The following is a 21,956-nucleotide window of genomic DNA, read 5'->3' on the forward strand; positions in this document are numbered from 1 at the left end:
TTTAATGTTGTAATGGTTACGGGTAAGAATATGGTTAATTGTGTCGTGTGTTCATCGTTTGTACCGCTAGTGGAATAGATTTGAAGTGGATGGCTAGTCGTGCGTAAGAGATTGGATATGTTAGTAAAGTAGAACCGATCAGACTTTTGTTGCTATTTTCAGTTGTTGAGCCATGAACTCACATGGCCAAGTCAGTTTTTGTTTAATCATTGTTTAATAATTGATCTAAATTTGACCATCGATTGTAAATATCTTAAATTCAAGGCGTTTTGAAGACGAAAACCATTAGGAACGCTGAATGTTTTGCTAATTCTAACCGTTCAACGAAATAGTGCCAGCCATTGGAAAAGTCAAACCCTCCAAGACAATTTGCTTCAATTTGTTCGCATCCATCAATGTTCATTACAATTCATCCCAAAACTCGCTACCGTCAATCGTAGTGAAGCAGCGAAGCAAAGCTAAAATCAAATCCAACGCCTGCTGCTTAAATTCGTTTCTGGCCGAAGCAAAAAAAAAAAAAACAACAAAAAGAGACTGCAGTTGCATTTCGGATGCAATCGGTTTTCCACCGGCAGATATGTACGATGCAAAAAAAAAAACGGATCGGTTGACTGACTGACAAGCGACTCGCAAAGAAAAGAAAAAAATCTGTCCCCCTCTCGTCGACGGTAGCCCAACGGTAGAAAATAGGCCCGTGCGGGTACGCGAAATCGAAAATCGTCCGTCAGCCAGTCTGCACAATTCGTCCCCATTCAAATAAAGATTGAAATTGTCGATTCAGTGTTAATTATTTGATTTAATTATTGAATTTTTTACCTCGTCGAACGTGCGACCGACCGAGCGAATGGCAGACCGACCGATGGACCGTCATCGCGGTAGGCGTCGATCGATGGTAAAACCGTCGGTCGTCATCGTCGTAGTCGTCGTTGTTGAGTTGAGTCCCTTCCAGAACCATTTGTGCAAAAAGTCCCGAGTCCTGGACATTATTCATTATTATCGATACTTTTGTTCCTTGTTGTTATTTTTTCTACTGCACAAAGCAGCCACGAATATGTATATCGAACGGTTTCGTAATGTGAATCGATGAATGGCTGGCACCGTCAGGAGTTTTTTTTCTGTCGCAGCGCAGCATCTCATCAGGTCCGAGAATTTTTTTTTCGTTCGATTCACTCGACCTCTATCGCAACTGTAATATCACGTCACCTTCGTCGGTGTAAAAAGCTTCAATCGTGTCCCTGACGGACGACGGGAAACGGTAACTATTTTGCATGCGAAATTTTACATTCAAACATTTTGGCTAGCAGCGAATGTGCATACGAAAAAAAAAACTCATATCAAGTGCCGTTCCCTCCAATACACTTGACAATGCAGTTAGAAATTATTTGCTTTTTGCATCATCGCAAACTCCGTCTCATTCTTTGTTTTACGACTGGTGCAGCGCCATCCATAGGTAGGCTTTCGGACCTCCTGTTGTAGGTACGACACAGGTGAAACACGATGGACCGATTGAGAGCGAAATTTCCATTCTAATTTCGAGTAATTTGGTGAAAATGTTTGAACAATTAGTAGGCTTTGTCTCGCACTAATGAAGCGACGACTTGTACGAGGGTGAACTCTTTCATTTTTTTTTCGCCTGTCGCTGTTTTCCGTTCGTATCATCGGCTGTCAAATTCGCAAACAAAATTAACCTTTCAACTTTATTGGATTGCATGTGCGCTGGAATAATCGGCTGAATGCAGTTGGAATTGATAATTGATTTTTTTTTTGTGTTTAGAACGAACAGAATTCGTTCGGTGATGTGAGTAATTTCGATTATTTAGAAAGAGAAAGTTTTCTAACAACGAGAATCATTTGTAGGGTGTAAAATTGGCGTAATTTCTTCTTGTTTAGCAACGCTATGGCACCAACAGCTTGCAGCACCAGAAAACAAAATGCATCCACAATCTGTTCCTATTTACTACCTCCAAAGCAGAATCCAGGTAACGTCTCGCCGGCGTGAAAATGGATGTTTTCCCAACGATATTATATATACCCTTCTACTCTGGCGGACAAACGCATTCGCGGCACATATGCACCGAGGGGCCAGCTGTGCACGGATGACGGCACACGGCATTTATTTAACTTCAATTTATTTGTTTTTTTTTCTTTCTCTACCCTCCGTTGTTTGGCTGGCTTCTTCCAGTCTGCTTCGGAAAGCGATATTTTCTCTATTCGCTGTGCGCGAAACTGTTATTTTTTTTTTTGCTACTGTCCGATCCCCCACTAGAACGCGCGAGTCACGGAAAAGGACAAATATGAAATTAAAAATGTCCCATGTGTCTGCTGGCCAGCCCGCGTATGGTCAGCCGGTGATAAAACGTTATCTTATTACAGGAATATTTTTTACGTTAATTAATATACGCTTCGCGACAGTCGACTGCGGAGTCCTCCTACTCACACACACACGCGGACACGGACGTTGCTTTGTTGTTACGGGGCTTTGTTCGGGGTGCAACGAGGTGCACTTGTGCATTCGTACTGCGCTACCGGATAGCAACGAACTAATGAAATATAATTCAATAGACTAGCCAAATCTGAAATGCATGCAATGCAAATTAGATTGACAAAAAATGTGAAGTTCTGCATATTCTTCGCTGGCCGTGGAGTCAAGCGACGGAACAAAAAACAAGCACCTATCAGATGTATCGCATTGCACAAACAGGCTGCAGTCGACTGTAATACACAACATGATACATGTTTAATCTGTGTGCTGCAATTAAACACAGATTGAATGGTAAACATCAGTTATTGAGTAAATGTAACAAAACAAAATTAAACAGAATTTGGAAATGGCAAATAAAGCATCACAAAACAAAGGAAAAAAGAACAAAGGAACTCAATCATCCCTCTATTTTGCTCAGAGTTAAGACATTAACAATAGGACAAAAAATCGATATTTATTCAGATCGCATTTGCACCTTTTACGGTTAGCACTATTGTTTGTCCACTCAGTCACGTATACAAGCTTTTATGCAAGTCTTCATGTGGGAGCTTTTGAACTTGAACCTTATTTTATACCACATGACATTTCATTTATTTGATATTTCCAAAGTAGGGGAACTGCTCCATTATTCATCTCATTAAGGGGTTATATAGCTTTTTAGTTTTCAAAAAATCGATTTTTTTTTATTACATTATCTTGTTTTACAACATCTTAAGAACATTTTTACAAATTTTCATAATGATCTGAGCAATAGGGAGAAAGTTAGAGCGATTTGCTACACGTCTCGCTACGGCCGCGTAAACTAAACTTGAAACTTTACACGCGATTATCTCGGAATAGTGTTTTTCGAAAAACGACTTTGCCGTGATCCTGATTGCGGGAAAACTACTGAACCGATTTCCTTCATCTTTTTTTTGTTAATTTTCGTTATTAAATTCGCCGGTCCTTTAACGATCGCTTTTTTAAACACACAGTTACATTTTGCCGCAAAAAAATTTTAATGCAATTTTTAGGGCTCAAAACGTGCATTTTTTGGTAAAAACGTTCCCGTTTACTCATAAAAGCGATCGTTCAAGGACACGGCACACTTCTAAACTAATGAAATAATATGAGTTTTTTGAATTCAGTTGACCCGCTGAGTCTCTATCAGGATCACCACAAGCCTCTGCGAGAAAAAAGCATTTCGGAGAAACGGCCATTACTCCAGTAATAATTGGTATACCTCTAAATCAAACGTATTTTTTTGTTGTTGATGAACTCTACTTTCAGAAAAATACCACTTTGATGCAATAAAAATGGTGCTATACACTTAAAAATAAATTCAAACTTCCCTCGTTTTTCTCGACCAAAAAGGTATATAACACCTTAAGCCGATATTCACGAAGAATGCACGGATTAAACACCAAATTTTCACGAAATCATTGAACAAATAAACTAAATATGCTTACGTGCTCTTATGGAATCGTTTAACATTGTATATTTTGTAAAATTTGCTAGATTTATCCTAAGTTTTGTAAAACAATCCATTTTTCACAACGCTTCCATATCCATCTCAAAACTTGAATCACTGCTCCATTATTCATCTCACGATGCCCCCATATTCATCACTCTGTTAATCATGAATGAATCACATTATCATGAATGAACGTAGCCGCAGCTCATCGTAGTAGGTTACCTAGATATCCGCTTCAGTTGTTTACGTGCAAAATTGGTAACCTAGGTAACCACTACAGTGCTGTAGATTTATGTCAATTATGTCGGAATAATTCAACATTTTAAGTATGATTTTTTCGTATTAACAGAAACTGATTTGGCAACTTTTGATTTTCTTCAACGCAGTGAAAACAGATGAAAATACATACAGTTGAAATTTAGGAATTGTAGAAATTCATCTCATATGTTTCTGCTAATTCAAGCTTGTCTTAGAAAATTGGAGGTGAACATTTCAAAGATTAAAGTATTCTTAGTGTAGTTAGTGTTTTTGTTAAGTGGTTAAAATAAAGAGTGGTCCGCTAGTGATGAAAAAAAAACTCGTTAGTTAGTTGCGATGACTTGGAATACTTTATCGCTTTCAGATTTTGGATATTATTATCCGATAGTTTCCGCAGCTGCTTCGAACGCTTTTTACCGAATACAATTCGAATACATTTAATTTTGTACGCAGTGTTATTAGTAAAAGTTTTGCAAGTAGTTGTAACGGTTATTATTAGATATTCGTGATCTTGCAACAAGTGCAAATTAGATGACAGTAAGGGTTGTTACTCAACAGGAGAAGAATTTTATTACTTGTAAAGTGATAGATTTGTGACACGAAGGAAAATATTTTTTTAATTACTCTCCAAGTAATAAGTTAAAGTTCATTAAGCAGACAATGTGTGCAGTAGGGAAAGCGAAAAATAAGCGAACTGGAAATATGATACAGATTTGAAAAAATATACCGCATCCCGACGGGACTTGAACCCGCAATCTCTCAACTTGAACCCGCAAATACGCAATCCCGGAGATTGCGGGTTCAAGTCCCGCTCATTTTTCGCTTTCCCTATTGTACACATTGTTTCCTTAATGAACTTGAATGTTAACGGGTAAAAGCCGTTGTTAAAAATAGAAATTTAGTTCGAATAATAAGTTAAACTTTTGCGTGTAATTATAGCAGCTATTTGGCTGGGAAATAATATAGGTAGGTGTGATAGCATGGCAGGTATAATCGATTAAATAGTTAATTTCACCACAAAAACAGCGCGTTGGTTTTGTATCGTGCTCTTAGCGATAATTTATAACAACAACAGAAAAAAATCCTCAAAAATAAGTTCTGGGTGAAAATGATAAAATAATCAAACGTTCATAACTTTTTTGTTTTTCATTTTACCATCACCAAATTTTGACAGATGGTATTACATATTGTCGTCTTCAAAGCGTAAAAAAAATTATATTTTGAAAAAAGGTACTTTTTAAGGTATTTTAGATTTTGTGACAATTTGGAATATTTGGCCCAGAAAAAAAAATTTACAGTGTATATATTTTTTTTAGAATTGCGATTTTACTACCTACAACTTTACTCCAGACACCATTTCAATCAAACAAGTTGTTTTTCTGATACAAAATATTTTATTCATCAGTCACAGTTTTGGATAGGGCCTTCTGAAACAGCAGTCGTGAGTGAACTGATAGTGTAGAATGACCTTTTAACTAATAGTGTAGAATGACCTCTTTATCAACTGGGAACAACTGTGCAAAGTTTCAGCGAAATCGGAAAGGATATCCTAAAGAAAAATATTTATTTTTATTTATTTTCCATGGCATGCTTCTTCTACAAAAGCCCATTTCAAAAATCGGCCGTGTTTAGAAAAAAAATTACAATAGCACAAAATACCAAATTTCAACCAACTCAAAAATGGTCGATTAAAAACGTTTGAAATTAGTCAACAATTAACATCAGAAACCAGAATTTAAAATCTATACAAATGAATTCACGTTTCGCACTATATAATTCTGAATCAGAAATCGAAAATCGGTAAGCAGGAATTAGATATCAAAAAACAAAAATCAGACTGAATCCACAGACATGAAGCAGTAAAAAGAAACCAGGAATTAGAAAATCTAAAATATAACAAATAAAAATTTAGAAATCAGGAAATTGAAAACAGACGTCAGAGCACAGAAAGCTGAAAGCAAAAATCAGATCTCAGAAATAGAACATCAAAAGCAAAAAAAAAAATGAAAAAAAAAAACACAAATCAAAAATCGAATTTGGAAATGTGCTCTGAAGATAACCAGTTCTTGCCAATGGATGACTGGAGCAGAGTGGGTCCGTTTCGAAAAAAGACCGTCAAAAGTCTTTTCTCACTTTTCTATATATTTTAGGGGTTTGGTGTCTTCGGAAGAGTTGTTCAGAGTACTGATTAGAATTATCTGACATTTTCATTGATTTGCTCATTGAGCTAGTATTACACTTAGAAAAATTAACGTTTTTTATTTGACGAGATATTCGATTTATGTCTTCGGCAAAGTTGTTGAGCCATCAATTTTATGAAACTTTGCCGAAGACACGAAATTCCTAGGTCTTATCCCAGAAGAGATATAACTTTTTTTTTAAAGAGTACATTAAAACTAGTTTTTTTCACTCAAATTACATCCTAACTACTTCTGATTAACTTTAGATGTTTTAGAAAGTATTGAATAATAGCAAAATACAAATTTTTCTAAAAAAAAAAGAAATTAATTTTGTTGAACCAACTCCGAGATAGAGCGATTTTAAAGTAAAACTACAGGTAAGTTCCGTTTGTGGCACGTTCCGTTTTCGGCAACTTTTGGTTCCGTTGTTGGCAACATAATTTTTTTCTAATTTTTTCTAATCTTTCACTGATTTGTGACTCAAAACTAATCCTCATTGTTCTCTACAAGTGTAAATACATACAATATATGACACATTTTTGGCCAGCTCGACTGAGAGACTGGCAACATTCTCTCAGAATTCAATGAACATTTGTGAGTGTGTAGACCTTACTACGCTAGGAAACTATGCATACTTTTTTTTATTGAAAATTCATCTAGACTAACATTAGAAAAGGTCTGAAGTTTGAACCTTTTTCCCATATATTTTCTAATGTCTTTTCCATAAATCTACATATCTAAATAATGACGAGAGATTGTAAATAGTTGTTAATGGATGACTTCTAAAGAATTGTCAGAACTTTCATTCAAAGCATTACTAAATTTGAAAGCCGTACACTGAGAAATTTATTTTAAAACCAAAAAAATGATTTAAAAAAAGGCCATCTCAGATTTTTTTCGAAACTAGTTTTTCAGATAGATAATTTACACTCTTAAGGAGAAAAGGTTTTTTTAGTTGGCACGGCTGGGTGCGTACATCCACTTGCCAGACGCACTGTCAGCAGCGAGCCCAAGTGGAGTACCCTCATAGGGTGATCAGTTGCCCTAACAATAGAATAAAAAGGATTGACCCAAGATTGCTGCCTTGAGGCACACAGGTGTAAATTCTTGGGTAAGAGATGCGCCAATGCACAATGGTCCAGAAACCATATTTAGGGGGAAATTTGGATCTAGAGCAATGTTTTAGAGAAAAACTTTCCTCTACAAAGTTGTTACTTATTATAAAGCGCTTATTGAAAAATTATCAAAAATTAGGGTGACCAAAATTTTCGATGCAATCAAGCATCTACATTTTTTATCTTTGAAGATAGAAGAAAAATTTGTTCTAAAATGTTATAGCGCCAATAATTATAGGTAACTTAGTATAAAAAAGTTTTTCTCTATCTTTGAAAACAACCGATTCATATTGAAAAAACATATTTTGCGCTTTAACTTCTTTATTTCAAGTTTTACCCTAAGCTGTCTCCAAACGACTTTTAGAGCTTTTTAAGCGAAACAATTTTCAATGCTGATATTGTAAATATCTCAATTCTACTTAAAGTTATTAATGTTTTTCATCAAAAAACATGCGTTTTTCATTTGTTTGTCATTTTCGTTGGGGCAAACATAAAAAATATCTCTTGGTCTCATTTTGAAGTGCATACTTGACTCTATAAATGGATAATTTGAGTAAATTCAATTTAAAAACATGACAAAAATTTCAATAATTTTATATATTACGTATATAAAAGCACGCAGATTAATTTTTCTTGTATTTTTTCTTACAACTAAAAGTAATCGCCTTCAATTTGATTCAAAAAGATCGAAAATCGATCAACTGTTTCAAAAGTTATGAATTTTTCGAAATAAAATACATCGAATATGGGTGTTTTTTATGGTCACCCTATTTCGGAGCTAGTCTCCCTAACAACCTAATGAAAAAATACAGGTTTGATTATTTTCAACATAGATTCATCCCTGCGATTTTGAGCACAATTGAAGCGCTTCGCGTGACCAACTTCGAAATAGGGTGACCATAAGAAAAACGACTGTGTTCGATGTATTCAATTTAAAAAAAAAATCATAGCTTTTGAACCAGTTGTTCGATTTTCAAACTTTTGGATCAAATTGAAGGTAATCATTTCTAGTTACAAGAACAAATACCAAAAATAAATCTGCGTGCTTTTCTATACGTAATATATTAAATTATTGAAATTTTTGTCATTTTTTTGAATTGAATTTACTTAAATTTAAAAAATAACATATTTTTACAAATTCCTCCATTAAAAGAATCAAGTATGCCCTTTAAAAGGAGACCAAGAGATATTTTTTATATTTTCCCCAACAAGAATGACAAACAAATGAAAAACGCATGTTTTTTGATGAAAAACATTAATAACTTTGAGTAGAATTGAGATATTTACAATATCAGCATTGCAAATTGTTTCTCCTAAAAAGCTCTAAAAGTCGTTTAGACAGTTTTAGGGTGAAACTTGAAATAAAGAAGTTAGAGCGCAAAATATGTTTTTTCAATATAAATCGGTTGGTTTCAAAGATAGAGAAAAACATTTTTTACAAAGTTACTTAAAACCATTGGAGCTATAACATTGTAGAACAAATTTTTCTTCTATCTACAAAGATAAAAAAGTTAGAAATCAAAGAAATAGTTATCGGTTTCCGTTATACTCTTCTAATTTTTTTGGAAATAAATATTGAAATTCAGTCCGCAAATATATATATTTCGACTGTGACGTACAGTCTTCCTCAGTGCTTATGTGGACTGTAACGGAAAATTAGTAGAGTATAACGGAAACCGATAACTATTTCTTTGATTTCTCAATCACTCTGCTAAGACGCTCGTTATGGATTTTCTAAATAAAAAAAGTTAGATACTTGATTGCATCGAAAATTTTGGTCACCCTAATTTTTGATAATTTTCAATAAGCGCTTTATCATATGAAACAACTTTGTAGAAGAAAGTTTCTCTAAAACATTGGTATAGAGCTCTTTACCCAAGTTTCCCCCTAAATATGGCTTATGGTCCATTGTGCAATGTTAACTGGTAATCCCTAGTAACAAATTTGGTTTTGTCAAAGTTTTATAGCGTTCAATACAGCCAAAACAGCGCTATAAAACTTTGATAAAACCAGTTTTGTTACTTGGGATGTGCTCTGTTTTAAATATGACTCCAGCCAACCACAGAGGCGAGTAGAAAATCCAAGTTACTAGAACTTTTTGGGAGTTATATCGTGGTCGATACGATCAAAAGCAGCCCTCAGATCGGTCGATAATTTTCAATCAAGTGCTTTTTCACCCTTCTTGAAATGCCAGGAACAAAATCGATTTTTTTCCATTTTGAAGAGAACTTAGCTTGCCGCATCGTAGGAAAAGGACTTAAATCTTTTGCATGCGTTTTTTCATGAAAACAGTGAAACATCAAGGCGGATAGCTTTTGATTACATTTCTTCGAAAATTTGAAAAGTGTCTACATAGACCACAGAGGAGAAACAAGGAATTAGAAATCGGAAAATAAAAATCTAAAAATCAGATATCAGAAAGAAGAAATAAGAAAAAAAGGTATCAGATAGGAGCAGTGGCGTAGCCAGGTGAGGGTTTCAGAGTTCCACCCCTCTCCCCTGAGTATTTGATTTTTAATTTTTTTTTAATGTCAGAGTAAAAATAAAATTTAATTTTAGACTCCCTGCTCAAAAAACCTACTGACTCGACAATCCACTCATTTCTGAAACATTTGGCATAAACAACTTTTTCGAAATCAATAATTTTATGCTTTTTACATCGGCCAAAAAAGTAAAGCTTTAATTGCTTTCAGACACGACATTCGGAAGTCTGATTGCAAAGACTAAGTCAATTTTTTAGACTTTTATCAGGGATTTGTAGTACAGAATTTTCCGTACGTGCGGGGAAAATAAAAACCGTCGAGATTCAAAAATTTTGCTACATTGATTTAATTAAACAAGTTCTACTCTAGGAAAAAACAATTTTTTCTCAATTTGCCACTATGAGAACTTCATCGCTATTTTTTTTTTGTTGCCTGCTCATTGCGCTGCCATGCGGTTGTCGTTGTTTCTTCCGTGGAAAACAAGGTGTCTAGTATCAACACTTTATTCTGGCAAAAGAATGTCGGGAAACTTTATTATTTCAAACTATGCAACAAAAGGTTGCATCAAATGACTGGAATTTTGTGACTGTACCTCTGAGAAAGAGGCTACTGCATTTTTCAGACAAACTGCTAAGCGAAATTCCAAAAGTTGTTTTGATTGTCGATTTGAATTGATCGTTGACTGAACCACGCAACGGTTAATTTATACAGCACGTGCGTTGTACGGTAAGCGGAATCGCTAAAGATAACAGAAAAACACTTCAAATTCTGAAAGTTGTTCTTTCCTATTCTCTCTCTTCGCTCCTATTCTTTCTCGCACTCATTTCTCAACTGCAACCGTTTGTAACATGATAGTAATTGATTTAGTTTACTGTCTGTCTCTTAACCTGTCGCTCTCTTCAATGCTCAAAAAATTCAAATTTCTTTCATCTACCCACCACCCCCTTCCTCCACGGACGGAATTTCTGGCTACACCACTGGATAGTAGGCTTATAGATGGTCAACACTCTAAATTCGATTCGCTTCGTTACTGTGCGTTGCAGTAAGCTTTCGCTCGTAAATGTTGAACGACCGTCGGCGCTCACACATGAAACAAATGGCGGAGTAACATTCACGCATGGAAGAGACGCCAACTGTCGTTCATTTACCGATGTTGTTTTGTTTTATTTAGACTAATTCATTCTATTTCTGTTGAGAAATATTTTACAGGTAATTTCCAAAATCTCTGCACACAATGTGCGTAGTTCTCATTTCTAGATCAAAAAGAAGAGTTGTATGCAAAGTTACGACCGCAAAGTTGACGTACAACTATATAAGGTTGTTTGTTGCATTACTTTCATTATTGTATTCGAGAGTCAACAAAAACTTTTATCCAACACTAATGAAATAGATTTTAGAAAATAGTCAAAGATGGCCAAATACCAGCCGGAACCGGGATGATAATATTGGGCCGTAAATCGATCCCAATTGCCATTTTATTTATTTTTTCAAGACCACTACTTCATTCCCAGAGATTTTGACCAATAAATAGTGTTGAATAAAAGTTAATAACATTGAGAAGATAGCTTATCGTAATCTTAGCATATATCATTCAAAGAATTCATGATCACTCCCGAATGCAACAATCCAAGTGATGTTACGAACCGCTGCTGCTTAACTCGGACCGTCAGAGTGGCCATCAACTAGTAAACTGGTTAGTTTGAGCAGAAGCAGGCTCTTATATAGCCCAACGAATGCATTCCCGATTTATATAATTCGTTCGACCGTGCTAGGAAAAGTAAGCATCAAGCGACCAATAAAAGGTCGAAAAATGCGTTCCAACAAAGCTTGGCAATTTTCAATAGTATAATGGATGAAAAAATCAAACTAAAATTTTCTGCATTTGGGCAAACACGTAGAAGATTTTTCAGTCGATTGCTGTAAGAACGAAGGAAATCCATTAACAACTAACCGACTTATTAGCATTTGAAGCAATTGTTCAAATTGTTCATGTTCCCTTTTTTCGTTTTTAGATTTTCATGTTACACCCCTATGTAGCCGAACTTCTTATGAAACGTAGTTCTACGTCAAAATAACAAAATACATTTAACGTTTGCGGTAAAAAAATGAAAAAAAATTGTCGATTTGTCAAGGGTTTACATTTAATAGCACTGACGAAATTACTCATGCATCATCAATCATAGTAACCCATGAGTTAGCAAAAAAAATGACAGCTCTATCAGTCAAACTCTAACTGTGATGGCGGAAAAAATGAAGCTACTCCGTTCAGAAGTGTGCGCGTTCAAAGAACGGTACCCCGCCGCGTCAAAAACGGACATCGTGCGGCACTTTGTGGACGCCGGGTATGCCCGTTCCGGCATCTAAAACATCTTGACACTATTTGACAATGATCAGAGCATCGAAAGAAAGCTTGGTTCCGGACGGCCAACGAACCTGAGCGAAAAGAAGCCTCAAAGGATGCTTAAGACCGAGGGAAAAGTGGCTAAATCGTTGCGTGCACTTGGCCGGGAGGTTGGTGCATGCGGTACAATAGTGAAAAGGTATCTGGATTTCAGAAAGCGGCAGTCCCGTCCACTGGTCTCGGAGCTGCAGGATATTACGCAGCGACAGCGGTTGAAAAAGATGGTTAAGTCAATTTTCCCGGCGAATTGCGACGTGGCAGTGTCGATGGACGAGGCCTATCTCACCCTGGATGGCAACGACTGGCAGGGTACTTCGTAGTTCACTTCTCCCACGAAGTGAAATACGAAGTTCATCAGCAGCTGAAAATAGTCCATTTTTTACCGCAAACGTTAGGTAAAATACGTCGTGGTGGCCAGTGCTCGTTTGACAATGTATTTAGAAAGCGAGCCTTGCCAACGAATGAAGCAAAAGAAGACGATTATCGTAATGAAAAGTAGTTCCTTCGTGACCGTTTACAAACCTGAACAGATATGACGGATTTCGCGCCAAATGAACCCTCGGTTGGCAGCATCCTTGAAACGTCGGTTTTGACATAATGAAATGTGTTTTAAAGAAACCCGTGACCGAAATTGCCATCATTGAACCTATAAAACATTTGAATTATAAAGTAAAAAAATCGATTTTTGACGTGGAACTACGTCTTTGTTTTCTATGCTGGTATGCATTCTGTAAAATTGGAGTTGAAACTGGCAAATGTTGCGTCAGATTTCAAACGATAGTAACAGCGTAACCTCATGATGGATTACAATAACCAATATGTTGTTGGATAGATAAAATGTATAACAATTTTGTAATATGCTAGTTATCATTATTTTTTCATTGCAAAGCGCCTTAAATCCATAAAATGTGCCAAGGACAAATTTACGCGAACAATGAACCAATTACATGCGAGTATTCCTAGCACAGACGACATGAATAGACACCAACCATTCCCTGCGATTTACTCTGTATCAATATCCAAAAAGAAATTGACAGAGTCTCCCCGTCCCAATAGGTCAATTTATGTTTGCTTTCATGAATCTAGACTAATTTGATGTCTCGAAGGTGAAGGTTTTTCGAAAAGTTTGAAACAACACCTTGCTTTGAACAATTTCTAAACCTGCTAATAGAACTAATAGTAGCGTAATAGAAACTGATGTCTTGAAAGAAAACATGCTGGTAAAAGCAACAGTACCGTAGAGTATACGTGGAGCAGAGCGCCGCTAGTTTCTTGTCGTCTATCATTGCAGCGGGCACGACTTCTATTCGCGTGCAATCAAAACTATAATGCTGCTACTGATGGTGACTGAAAGTTTATCTCATTAATATGATAACCATAAAAACCATGAATTACTCAACAGGCAACAAGAATTGACTTTTTGCAACGGTTATAAGTTATTTTTATCTATTTTTTATATTCGACATTCACTGAATAATCGTGACCGACATAATCTCGAACGAGCAAATTCCTAGAAATATAAAATTATAAAAGAGTAAGAGCCGGCGAGAGCCTAAAAGAAAGAATTAATCTATTAAAAATCTTTTTTTTTGCATTTAAACATTGACTAAACATTGATTAGATATTTTTTCATTTCCAACTTAACAAAAAAAATAATATACTTATATTAACTGTCTTCGTAATACAGTGAATGTATTTGTTGGCAAATAAAACAAACTTGAGAAGCAAAAAACAAAAATGAATCTTTTCAAGCTTTAACTTGGTTGTAATTGTTGAATGTTGTTTGTACAAAAGAAAAAAAAACACTACAGGCACAACATCACTAAGTGTAAATAAAATTCTTTCGAGTGTGATTAATATATTTCTGAAAAAAATTAAGGAAAGGCTGAGAATTTAAATACGCTTATCACTGAACAAACGAATTTATTGTGTCTGTAATTACAGTAATTACAGCGTTTAGTCCCACGTCACCATTTCATACAACCCTAGGGTTGTATACCTTGTAGTATTTCTACCACATTAACACCATTTTCATAGGTAAATTTATCAGATAGGTTCATAAGATGTCAGAAGCATTCACATCTGTAATACAATGAACAAAGGGTGCATGCATACACATACAAATATATTGAAATTAGGCAGTGAATTTTACTTGTTTTAAATTGTTTAATACTAAAATAATCAAAACATAACAAGTATTTGATTCTATCAAGGTGATTTACATTGAAAAAATAATATACCTTGGTTTTAGTTTGCATTTTCATTTTTTATTTTAGAGAATAACTTTTTTTCCTTAAATATGCTCAAGTTGCGATGTATGAACGGCAAAAAAGTCTAGACTAATTTTGGAAAAAGTAAGTATGCAGAGATGATTAATTATCTTCACACCCAAATAGTTTCAACCAATTCGGAGAGGGTGCTGCCAATCCTTGAGACGATTTGGGATGAAATCCGTCATATGTAAATCAGTAATCGGAAATTAAAATCAGAAATCAAAACTGAGAAATTGAAAAACACGAATCATAAAATAAGAATCCGAAATTAGAAGTCAGAAACCAACAATAATGAACATCAGAGAACATAGATGCGCAATAATTATTTAGGAATCAGCAATAAAAAATGGGCTATCAGGAGTCAGATATAAGAAATCGGAGCATAAAAAAGAGTAAATAGAAATCACATATTAAAAATAAAAAACCAGCGATCAAAAATCGAAAGTTTGAAATCCCTTTTCAACTACTTAAATGATATAGTTTTTGGGCGCTAAAAGTGTCATTGATGTTTCACAAAAGTGACATCAACAAGTTTGTTTGATTTACCGTCATTTTGGATTGTCAATTGCCTAAAACCCTTGATGATTCCAGTTCTAGTTAGCTTTTTTATGCTCTAAAATCTGATTTCTGACTTCTTATAGGTGACTTTTTATTGTTGATTCCAAATTGATTGTTCCGCATCTATGTTCTCTGATATGTATTTACTTTTAAATTTTTGATTTTTGCTTTCTGAGCTCTGATTCCGGATTTTCATTTCATGATTCCTGCGCTTCAATTTCTTAGTTCTGATTTCTGAATTTTTATTTCCGAATTCTCATCTCTAATTTCCGATTAGGTACTGATTTTTGTATCTGATCTGGTCTGTACATGGTCATGGTAAAACAATGGCTTACCTTCTAAGTACATAGTTAAACAAACCCTGGCCATCATGACGTTTTCCCCCTAAACGTATTTTGACATTTTTATAGAAATGGAACACCTCACACACACTGCAAACAAGGAAACAACACGTATTACTAGCAAACACACATTACCAGAACATACACAAACTAACCATCAGCAGTGGCCAGTGGTCTGAACGCCAACGCGCCAGACACACTTACATGTCCGGACATGTTCAGCAATGCTGTGCAGTGTAGTTCAGCCAGTTTTCTCTGTTCGCTATGGAAGGCTGCGATCGAATATATGGGTGTTTCAGCAAAACCATACAAACATAAAAAAGCAAAGCCTTGATGCTACATTCTGATTTGTTACTCAACCATCTGTTAACTATACAAACACCTTGCAGACAATTGTTTGGTGTACAGGACACTGACACTAACAGTCTCTCCCGAGCCGAGACTCGAACTGACTTGTACATGTTGTTGTGATGTTTTTCAAACCCGTACCCGACCCGAACCCGAATTTTTTTTTCGGTCGAAAGCCGAACCTGAACCCGACCCGAACCCGAAACTTTTTTTTTCATTCAAACCCGAACCCGACCCGAACCCGAAAGTTTTATTTTTTTGAAACCCGAACCCGACCCGAACCCGAAATTGTGAAACCCGAACTCGAGATTTCATAGATTTTATAGTCGGGTTTCGGGTTTTCATATCCAAACCCGACCTGAACCCGACATTTTCAAACCCGAACCCGAATTTTTTTTTTCACAAAACCCGAACCCGACCCGTACCCGACACTTCCAAAAATTTTCAAACCCGAACCCGACCCGAACCCGAAACCCGACCATCTCTACTGACTTGTTTGACCTGCATCGTATCTCAAGGCTAGATGGGAGGGCAATGCATTATGTTTAAAATCGCCGCCTGCTGCGCTACGACTTGCCGCAGCTCTACTTGCTGTCGGTCGATCCAGTTCCAGATTTCCTACGTGGATTTTCGAATCTAAACGGATTTTCAAATTTGCATAACGCTTACGGAACTCGGAATTTACGCAACATTTATCTATGTGAATTTTGGAACTTACGTGGTTTTATACACGCTTCCGTATAAAAAAGTGTCCAACATGATTTCGTAGTTTACTGGTGATTTCTGATGATAGTTTGTATTTTTTTAACCTTGTTTCGAAGTTTTTTACCCCCCATAGAATGTTATTTTCGACTGTATAAATGCCATGTAACGCTTAAACTTTTTTTTTGTATAATTCTGACGACTCTGTAACATTACAGCTGCGTAGCTCCCCTGGATAAGCCTTAAAAAACGGCCGACTGAGCTTTTACTTGATTAATTGGAGTCAAGTCAATTTAATTATTTCAACTCGCATTCCCTGCAAAATTAATCTTACTCCAGGATATAAAAAAGAAGACAAAAAAAAACAACATCCACATCGCGCCTTCTAATCGGAAACCCTTCCGCGTTACCTCCCATCTCCCCTATATCATCGCTTGCGGCGTGTTTATTCGTATATGAACTGCATATTGCACATATCTTCCCCCCTTCGACGAACCTCGAGTTTGGAAAGACTGTTCGGTTTTAATGAAGTTATTGACACGACGCGCGTACGGTGGAGAACCGACCGTTTTCGCTGTCTCGTTCCCTATACCTACTCTCTTGTGTTAGAGTCCTTCCCTGCTGCACGAAACAGCTGAAGGTGGGGGCGGGTGGTTTTTCTCTCTGCCTACTGTGGCGTGCGCGCTACCTGACTGGTGTAACTACTTGATTTTTTGATCTTCCGCATACGATGTTCAATCTATTTTAATTATTTCACCAAATTAATGAACGTTCATTCGGCTGCCTCGTTCTCGGATCTCGGAGCTTGTTTGTCCTGCATCGCTGGAGGGAGGAAAATTATCCCACCTCTACCTCCCCCCTCACGCTCGCAGTAGATGCAGTAGTATCACTATTAAGTCCGAGCTCTCCTTCTGCCCGACGCTTGCTGCTCGCTGAATGCCGATGGTAGCCCCCATTATAATCAGTCCAAGTAGGCGTTCGTCCACCTTTTCGCCGGTGTGTACGTGTGTGTGTGGGGCACGCGGAAAAGCGGTAGTGGCTAGAGTAAGTTCAACGTTATCCCTTCTTGATTTTCCGCAGAATGCAGGAGTCTACGCTGCCTCCGACTTTCTGTGCTGCTCGACGCGAAGCTACGCTGGACGACGGTCAACCGGATTGAAGAGGGGGAAGGTTTTAATTAGGGACGCTCATGTCACCTAGATTGGAAAATGCGGCTGAACTGGGCTTCGAAGAACGATGACGATGCACCAAGAATTTCGTGACAACCCCAAACCGATCGCCGGTAGGAGGCAGCTAAGAGAGATGTATGTACAATATATTTCCAAAGCGTTGGCAACAAAAATATGATTATCGTCCGGTAAAATTCAAATAGCTACGAGACATGGGAGCTGCTACCGCCTGGGGGAGAGGGAATCGCCATCAGAAATCTTCTCCGCGTCAGTTAGTTCAACCGATGTCGGGAGTTATGGGGGGAGGGGGGAGTTGCTTCCTCATCAAGGCCAGCGTCAGTCATCGATGGATGCGAGTTCAGTTGGTCTTTAATCAAGTGCCATGGGGCAGTGGAAATGTGTAATGAGGAGACGATGGCGGTGTATTGGATACGTTGTGGAGGGGGAAAGGGAGGGGTGGTGATACCGGTTGACTTTTGATAAGTATGTGTATCGAACCATGGGAGGACCAACGAACGGTTCGCTGTTCGTCCTAGCGGAATATTGGCGAATATGTCTACTACGATATGAGTTACGTTCCGGGTGGATACGAGAGTGGGTGGGGGAGTGGGTGGATGCCGGAGCTCGATCAGAGTAGCCGCGCATTTGGAAAAGATGTGCGCTTTCCAGCGCATCGTGTGCTCTTGGGTGGCCAGGATGAGCGATGAGCGTCGCTTGCTTGCTTGCTGCTACGATGTCGATGCTTGCTAGGATGGAATGATTCTTCCAACTGCTTTCGAAACCTGACGGACGGACACACCGAGAGCCAGTGGAAAGGGATGGATGCTATCTATCCGCATTATAATCGTTATAATGATATAAGAGGTGTGGGTGTTTGAAATTCAGTTACGTTCTTCTTTCTCCCCTTGTTTTACAGCGGTTCACTTCGCGATTGAGTTGCTTGGTGTGAGCGCACGGGTGTGCTTCGGCGTTTGCTGCAGTGTACAGCCTGTATCGAAGGGTATTTTTTTCTCCATGTGATTCCCTTCAAGAGGGCGGTGGTTGACAGAGTAGACGGTCGGTCATCAGACTGACCGATACACGTACAGGTGGAACGGTAAGCGAACACAGTTACGTTAGCTGAACCGTAAGGAGACGAAAGAGTTCGCCGGCACCGGGATGAGCAAGAAACGGTTGATTACAATCAACATTATTAAGTCAGCAAGGTGAGGCATTATTTGCATGGCTTACTGAGACTACCCGTTTTCGCCGGAATGTCGCGTCCCAGTTCGAACAGAGTAGCTGTTTGTTTTTTTTTTCTTTTTCAACTAGCGGCTATTCGTGTAAACCGATTTAAGGAAATTGATTTTTCACTTTTATTTCGTATTATTTTTTTGAGTCATGTTAAGAGCTTAGAGCCTTCGATTTATAAATTTCGATCAATATTAGTCAGAAAAAAAAAACAGAAATAAATTTTCGACTTAGAAAATTTCATGAACCTGTGCTAGTTTTTCATCGATCAAAAATGTGAAATTTTGATTTCCTTAAGAAACGACTTTACGGAAGCCGATTTCAAAAGGCTAAGTTAATTTTTCAGACCATCGCGAGGAACTTCTAATACTCCGTGTTGATTGTCTGTCAGTTTTGCTTTGTTTTTCATACGCGATGAAGCAATTTTAGGAAGTCGAAGTAAAGCAGTCTTTGCCCGTTAACCTTCCTTGTACAATCTGGTTTTACCTAATGTCGAAGCTTACTAATTACAAGATCTTTAACATAGAACAGTTTGCTAGAACCTGTTGCTAGATTAATTTAATTAAACACATTGTTCATTACCCTATCCTTTTCTCCTTTTTGTACCCTATAACTGAACTGGATAGAAATTACAAAATGATAAAAGGTACAGAATTATATCAAATTTTGTTATCTCACAGTTGAATGTTTAAAAGTGTGTATTTTAAAAGTATATTTATAACAAAATTTGTTATTCAATTAACAAAATATTGTACATACTAACTAATTCTGATCTTTTTCTACCAAAAACCTTACAAAACTTGCTATAATTTGTAATAATCAGTAAGTAATTTTGATAGGAATTTTGATATTTTGAACTATGAATGAATTAACGAGACCAACTTTAGAACACAAGTTGATACAAAAGATTAGTTATAATCCTGATATTTTTAATTGATCGGGTTACCATTTCTTTTTTTGTTGAGTACTTATTTCGCTGTCATGTGGCCGTCGTTGTTTTACATAGAAAATGAGGTGCTTATTAGCACTTTATTTCGGCGGACGAATACCGTGAAAATACAATTTCAACTACGCAACGGTTTATTTAAACAGTGCGTGCGTTGCACGGTAAGCGGTATCGCTAATAACAGCGGGAGAACACCTATCCCTTCATGTTCATACGGATATTCCTGCTTCAATGCAACCCGTATGAAAAGTAAGTGATGTTAGCGCGCCAAAAAACTGTTGCTAATACTCCACTTCGCTACATTGCACACTGGGCCAGAAATGGAATCTAGCGGAACGAAATTAATAACGCTCTTAGGGTTCGACCAATCGGTTTCCGATCTTCTACAAAGTTTCTTGGTATAGTTAGGGCGTCGTTTTGGATGTTTGAATTGGTTCGGAATTTAGCCGCAAAGGTGGCGTTGCGATGCCAACTTCTTTCCCTTACACGCTAGAGCTTTGCGGTATTCGACAAAGTTGTAGATCTCTAAATTCCATGAAACTTTACAGAATATACAAAATTTCTAACTCTTCAAAGATTACTAACAAAAACTCGACGCATACCTAAACCGAAAACGTATGCTGATTTAGAAAATTGCATATTCTTTGGTGATTTTATTCTTTCCAATCACAAAACTATTACAAATCAAGCAAATTCATCAAAAACTCGATAATTTCCAAAAAAATTAAGAGACAAAAATATTATTTCTTTTACAAAGTTACATTAAATTTTCTAAACTAAAACTTTGTCGAAAACTGCAAAGCTCTAGCGTGTAAGAATAAAAAGTTGGTGTCGAAGCGCCATCTCTGCGGCCAAATCGCGAACTAAACTGAGCGTCAAGTTGAAGTTTTTATTACACTGAAAAACTTTGCTGAAGACTGCACATAGGTTGGGTAGAGTATCAAAGTGCTGGACCGTGTATTTCATGCAATAAATACATAGCAATTGTATTTTTATATGAAACCTATGGTTGTATTCCAACTGAAATACAGTCAGGTTTTTTTTACGCGGTTTTTTTATTCGCGGTTTTTTCACGAGGTTTTTTTACGCGGATTTTTGAATTAACGCGGTTTTTTTACGCGGATTTTTGAATTAACGCGGTTTTTTTTACGCGATACCGCGCTAATTCAAAAAATTTTTCACGAATTTCCGAATTAACGTGGGTTGGAACCAGAAACGTTAAAGTGGTTATCTAGTAAAAGACGTAGTCCAAAAAATACTCTCCGCCCACCGAAAGATCCGGAATGACCGTCAAAGAGGACAATTTTAAATACTGGTTCTAGAGCGTCTCGGGTTTTTTCTAAAGCCCTTCTTGCTGGACTACTTTACGTGGATTTTAAAAAAACGTGGTTTTTTTACGCGAATTTTTGAATTAACGCGGTTTTTTTTACGAGGTACGTATCCCCCGCGTAAAAAAAACCTGACTGTATCACAAAAATACCAAAAAACACTTCTTTCAAATTTTCAGAAAATAAAGATTTTTTGATGGACAATTTTTAGAAATGGTTTGCTAATACTTGCTCCCCGCTGAGATATCTACTTCACAAAATTATGTATTTTTTTCGAATTTTGTGTATTATTTTCACTTAAGCACTTCAGAAACTTCTGTACTCGGATGAAAACGACGTAATTATTCGATTTCTATCGAGAAAAAATTTGTAAGGAATTAATTCGGGGGAACTCATAAAATGACCACATAAAAACGTGAAATTCAGACAAATTTTACAAAAACTCGTAGATCTCTGAAACTTGAAGAGTTAGAAATTTGTATATTCTGTAAAGTTTCATGGAATCTAGAGATCTACAACTTTGTTGAATACCGCAAAGCTCTAGCGTGTAAGTGAAAGAAGTTGGCATCGCAACGCCACCTTTGCGGTTAAATTCCGAACCAATTCAAACAACCAAAATGACGTCCTAACTATACCAAGAAACTTTGTAGAAGATCGGAAACCGATTTGTCAAACTCTAAGAGCGCTAT

At 36.9% G+C, this 21,956-nt stretch overlaps 1 protein-coding gene and 1 long non-coding RNA gene across 5 annotated transcripts in view; one reads left to right on the plus strand and one right to left on the minus strand.

The window, feature by feature from the left end:
* The window catches only part of LOC129725249 (putative uncharacterized protein DDB_G0277255), a 331,367-nt gene that overhangs the window by 25,971 nt on the left and 283,440 nt on the right, over window positions 1–21,956 (minus strand). The gene's annotated exons all lie outside the window — the stretch shown is intronic.
* LOC129725255 (uncharacterized) lies at window positions 1,491–3,689 on the plus strand. Its single transcript, XR_008728039.1, has 3 exons — window positions 1,491–1,798; window positions 1,858–1,979; window positions 3,610–3,689. It is a non-coding gene; the product is annotated as an uncharacterized LOC129725255 (long non-coding RNA).

The sequence above is a fragment of the Wyeomyia smithii genome, chromosome 2 (assembly GCF_029784165.1).
Source record: "Wyeomyia smithii strain HCP4-BCI-WySm-NY-G18 chromosome 2, ASM2978416v1, whole genome shotgun sequence".
Classification (NCBI taxonomy): Eukaryota; Metazoa; Arthropoda; class Insecta; order Diptera; family Culicidae; genus Wyeomyia; species Wyeomyia smithii.